Genomic DNA, 6000 nt, shown 5'->3' with positions numbered 1-6000 from the left:
TGCCAACACTCTTGTTCTTAACACACGCTCTCACAGCATCTATCCAAACATCACACAATAAAACAGAATGACCTGCAATACACACAATGGCCACCCAGAGCACTGCACTTCAGAGAATATGTACTCCTGTTCATCACAAGCAATCTCACAACAGAGAACCAGAAAAAGCAAACAAATAGGTGCTAACTGTTCAAAACTGGACATTTCATCCAATGCGAAGAGGCAAAACCAAGAACAAAGACTTCTTCACAACAGTTTTAAATGATGATTTACTTGTGAGGTGTCAGAGTAAAAACAGATCAAATGTGTGTATTTGACCTTGTAGTGACCCAGCGGCTGTGTATGAGTGGTCAACATGGCACCTTTACTTTCCACCACAGTGGTCTTTAAAACACTCCTGGATCAATTGTTAAGTAGGTTCCCTCCTGACCGCCAGAGGCCGAGAAGCTCTGGCGGTCATCCGGGATTCATAGAACCGTAGTTACATATGTAACTTTCATTTTCTGATGAGGCTCAGTCAGCAGTGAAAACCTTTTAAAACAATTGATCCTGGAGCATCCTAGAGACCACTGTGATGGAAAGTAAAGGCACCATGCTGACCACTCATACACCCACTGGGTTACTACAAGGTCAAATACCCACACATATAAACTATTTTTCCACATAAAAGTTACATAATGCAGCTTTAAGACACAAGGACATTAACAAACCTTACACTGAAACAACATCCGCACTAAGCTTGGACCAGAACTCAACAAACTACAAACAAACCATGTAAACAGAGTCCTCCCAAGAACAGAACTCATTTAGATTAAATCTAAAATATGAACAATGCACTTTTAAGACACAAGGACATAAACAAACAAAGAGAACCAAACATTATATCCTCTTACACGCTTTCACAAGTACCAGAACACTACAGGAAAGTTCACATGAATCAATACAACAAAACCACTGTCCTGTGAGTCACAACATGGCCACAGCACCACAGAAACAACAAGAGTAAACATAATGCCTTTTTAAAATACAAAGCCTTAGAACTACTCCTGTTCATCACACACAATCTCACACAGAGAACCAAAACATACACAAACAGATCAACTTAACTGTTGCACAAAACTGTACAGTAAAAACGTGACACTACAGGACTAAACAAGAACTAGAACTCTGCAAGGCCTACACAAACAATAAGACCCACCAGGGTCAGACATTATTGTGAATAGAAGACCTGCCATATTAAAATGATCCACAAAACACAGAACTAAACCAAGTCTTCAACAAGACTGTCATCATCACTGCATGAATAGTCACATGACTTGGTAAAACAGCAGCTGCACAACATTTAAGATGTTTAAATCATGAACTAAAACATCTAATGCAAACACAGCTCAGCACAGACGTGTTCAAACATGAACACGTGTGAAACCTAACCTTAGTCAGAACATTACATTTATATCATCACACACGCTGTCACAGCATTTATCCTCACTTCACACAATAAAACAGAATGACCTGCAATACACACAATGACCACCCAGAGCACTGCGCTTCAGAGAATATGTACTCCTGTTCATCACATGCAATCTCACAACAGAGAACCAGAAAAAAAGAAAACAAATAGATGCCAACTGTGTCAAAACTGGACATTTTCACACAACACTACAGGCTACACCAACAAAGACTTGTTCCCCACAAACAGTTAAGCTACTAGAACAAAATAGTTTTAAATGATGATTTATTTGTGAAGTGTCACAATCGAGCCAACAAGTCTAATGCAAACACATTAGCAGCATCATATCTGACACAAAATGGCGGCTGTCCTTAAACACACAGAACATCGTCCCTCCTCTCACAAGTACAAACCCTACATCAGGTCTGAACCAGTACCAGAACACTACAGTAATGTTGACATGAATCACTATAACAGTACATTTATAGGTAACACTTTATTTTACACTACCACTGATACATTGTACCTGCCACATTTAGTACAGTGTAATCTGCTCTGTAACCATGTGTTATGGTTACATAGAACATTACATTGTACTAAATGTGGCAGGTACAAAGTAATCAAGGGTAATGTAAAATGAAGTGTTACCCATGTATATTCACATTGCAATAAAACCGCCTGAGCAACTGTCCTGCAGACACAAAATGGCTGCCTATTACAGTTTTGTTCCTTTAGTAACACAGAAGGTTTAGTTTACCTCCTTCACTAGTTTCGATCGCTTCCTGTGATCTTCTTCATCTCCCTCCTTCCAGAGGAAGATCACAGGAAGTGATTGAAACTAGTGAAGCAGGTAAACTAAACCTTCTGTATTACTAAAAGAACAAAACTGGAATAGACTTAACCTAACAAGACAGTATGAACCTTTTACAAAGACGAAATGGCTGCCCACAGCACTGCACTTCAGATATTATAATATAAACACCTGTACATCACACACGCTACCACAGCAGAGAGTCAGCAAAAAACACCACCACACAGAGGCTAACTGTGCTCCAAATTTCACCCAATGCAAACAGGCAAAACCAAGAACAAAGACTTCTTCACAACAGTTTTAAATGATGATTTACTTGTGAGGTGTCAGAGTAAAAACAGATCAAATGTGTGTATTTGACCTTGTAGTGACCCAGCGGTTGTATATGAGTGGTCAACATGGCACCTTTGCTTTCCATCACAGTGGTCTTTAAAACACTCCTAAAAGTTACACAATGAAGCTTTAAGTAAGACACAAGGACATTAACAGAACGAGAAACTAGCCTGAAATGTACAGACCATCACTTTAAAGCCACACAGTGGGAACATTCCAGATTATATGAGCAACTGAAAACTATTGCCAATTTCAAACATTCACAAACAGATCAGATAAGCAATTGCAAAAAGCGGACTAATCAGAAATACACGATGCAACTTAAAACACAAAACACCAACTCAATCTTAACCTAGAACATCAGAACTAAAGCAGAAATCTTCATAGAGAACATGTGCAATAAATCTGAATGTTCCACATCATGAAAGACGACAAGTCATGAACCAACAGGTCGACAGCATTGGCTGCAATAACAAACAGAGGAGCAGCATCCTCCCCCTCACAGCAGGTCTGAACCATAACCTTAGTCAGAACATTACACAATTACATTACATTACCTTCACATCACACAATAAAACAGCCTCATCACACACGCTCTCACAGCAGAGAAACACAAAAAAAACACATCACCACAGAGGATCTAACTGTTAATAACTGGACCATTTCACCTAATGCAAACAAGAAATAAGAGTGTTCCTCACTAACAAAACAACTTCAATAAGATAGTGATTTGAAAAGGATAGAAAAGCCAACTTAATCTCCATAAAATCAGTTTTTAAAAAAACATGCTATTTTGTTTAAGAAACATTAGGTGTTAAGTGACACTATAAAACTGTTCCAAAACATATTTACAACATGACGAATAAAAAAAGATGAACCAGCAGGTCTAATGCAAACACAGTCCCAGAATCAAAATGGCGGCTCTCCATCACACAGACACCTCTCACGAGGAGGAACATTAGGTCTGAACCAGTACCACACTGAGACTGGACCATGAGCCAGGGTCAGACTTTATTGTGAATAGAAGACCTGCCATATTAAAATGATCCCCAAAACACAGAACTAAACCAAGTCTTCAACAAGACTGTCATCATCACTGCATGAACATTCACATGACTTGATAAAACTGTCCACAACATTAAAGATGTTTAAATCATGAACTGAAACGTCTAATGCAAACACAGCTCAGCACAGACGTGTTCTTCAAACAAGGACAAACACGTGTGAAACATAACCTTAGTCAGAACATTACATTTATATCATCACACACGCTGTCACAGCATTTATCCTCACGTCACACAATAAAACAGAATGACCTGCAATACACACAATGACCACCCAGAGCACTGCGCTTCAGAGAATATGTACTCCTGTTCATCACATGCAATCTCACAACAGAGAACCAGAAAAAAGCAAACAAATAGATGCCAACTGTGTCAAAACTGGACATTTTCACACAACACTACAGGCTACACCAACAGAGACTTGTTCCCCACAAACAGTTAAGCTACTAGAACAAAATAGTTTTAAATGATGATTTATTTGTGAAGTGTCACAGTCGAGCCAACAAGTCTAATGCAAACACATTAGCAGCATCATATCTGACACAAAATGGCGGCTGTCCTTAAACACACAGAACATCGTCCCTCCTCTCACAAGTACAAACCCTACATCAGGTCTGAACCAGTACCAGAACACTACAGTAATGTTGACATGAATCACTATAACAGTACATTTATAGGTAACACTTTATTTTACACTACCACTGATACATTGTACCTGCCACATTTAGTACAGTGTAATCTGCTCTGTAACCATGTGTTATGGTTACATAGAACATTACATTGTACTAAATGTGGCAGGTACAAAGTAATCAAGGGTAATGTAAAATGAAGTGTTACCCATGTATATTCACATTGCAATAAAACCGCCTGAGCAACTGTCCTGCAGACACAAAATGGCTGCCTATTACAGTTTTGTTCCTTTAGTAACACAGAAGGTTTAGTTTACCTCCTTCACTAGTTTCGATCGCTTCCTGTGATCTTCTTCATCTCCCTCCTTCCAGAGGAAGATCACAGGAAGTGATTGAAACTAGTGAAGCAGGTAAACTAAACCTTCTGTATTACTAAAAGAACAAAACTGGAATAGACTTAACCTAACAAGACAGTATGAACCTTTTACAAAGACGAAATGGCTGCCCACAGCACTGCACTTCAGATATTATAATATAAACACCTGTACATCACACACGCTACCACAGCAGAGAGTCAGCAAAAAACACCACCACACAGAGGCTAACTGTGCTCCAAATTTCACCCAATGCAAACAGGCAAAACCAAGAACAAAGACTTCTTCACAACAGTTTTAAATGATGATTTACTTGTGAGGTGTCAGAGTAAAAACAGATCAAATGTGTGTATTTGACCTTGTAGTGACCCAGCGGTTGTATATGAGTGGTCAACATGGCACCTTTGCTTTCCATCACAGTGGTCTTTAAAACACTCCTAAAAGTTACACAATGAAGCTTTAAGTAAGACACAAGGACATTAACAGAACGAGAAACTAGCCTGAAATGTACAGACCATCACTTTAAAGCCACACAGTGGGAACATTCCAGATTATATGAGCAACTGAAAACTATTGCCAATTTCAAACATTCACAAACAGATCAGATAAGCAATTGCAAAAAGCGGACTAATCAGAAATACACGATGCAACTTAAAACACAAAACACCAACTCAATCTTAACCTAGAACATCAGAACTAAAGCAGAAATCTTCATAGAGAACATGTGCAATAAATCTGAATGTTCCACATCATGAAAGACGACAAGTCATGAACCAACAGGTCGACAGCATTGGCTGCAATAACAAACAGAGGAGCAGCATCCTCCCCCTCACAGCAGGTCTGAACCATAACCTTAGTCAGAACATTACACAATTACATTACATTACCTTCACATCACACAATAAAACAGCCTCATCACACACGCTCTCTCAGCAGAGAAACACAAAAAAACACATCACCACAGAGGATCTAACTGTTAATAACTGGACCATTTCACCTAATGCAAACAAGAAATAAGAGTGTTCCTCACTAACAAAACAATTCAACTTCAATAAGATAGTGATTTGAAAAGGATAGAAAAGCCAACTTAATCTCCATAAAATCAGTTTTTAAAAAAACATGCTATTTTGTTTAAGAAACATTAGGTGTTAAGTGACACTATAAAACTGTTCCAAAACATATTTACAACATGACGAATAAAAAAAGATGAACCAGCAGGTCTAATGCAAACACAGTCCCAGAATCAAAATGGCGGCTCTCCATCACACAGACACCTCTCACGAGGAGGAACATTAGGTCTGAACCAGTACCACACAGACTGGACCATGAGCCAGGTCAG

Source organism: Gobius niger (genome assembly GCF_951799975.1).
Source record: "Gobius niger genome assembly, contig: SCAFFOLD_49, whole genome shotgun sequence".
NCBI lineage: Eukaryota > Metazoa > Chordata > Actinopteri > Gobiiformes > Gobiidae > Gobius > Gobius niger.
This window is presented reverse-complemented; position numbering follows the sequence as displayed.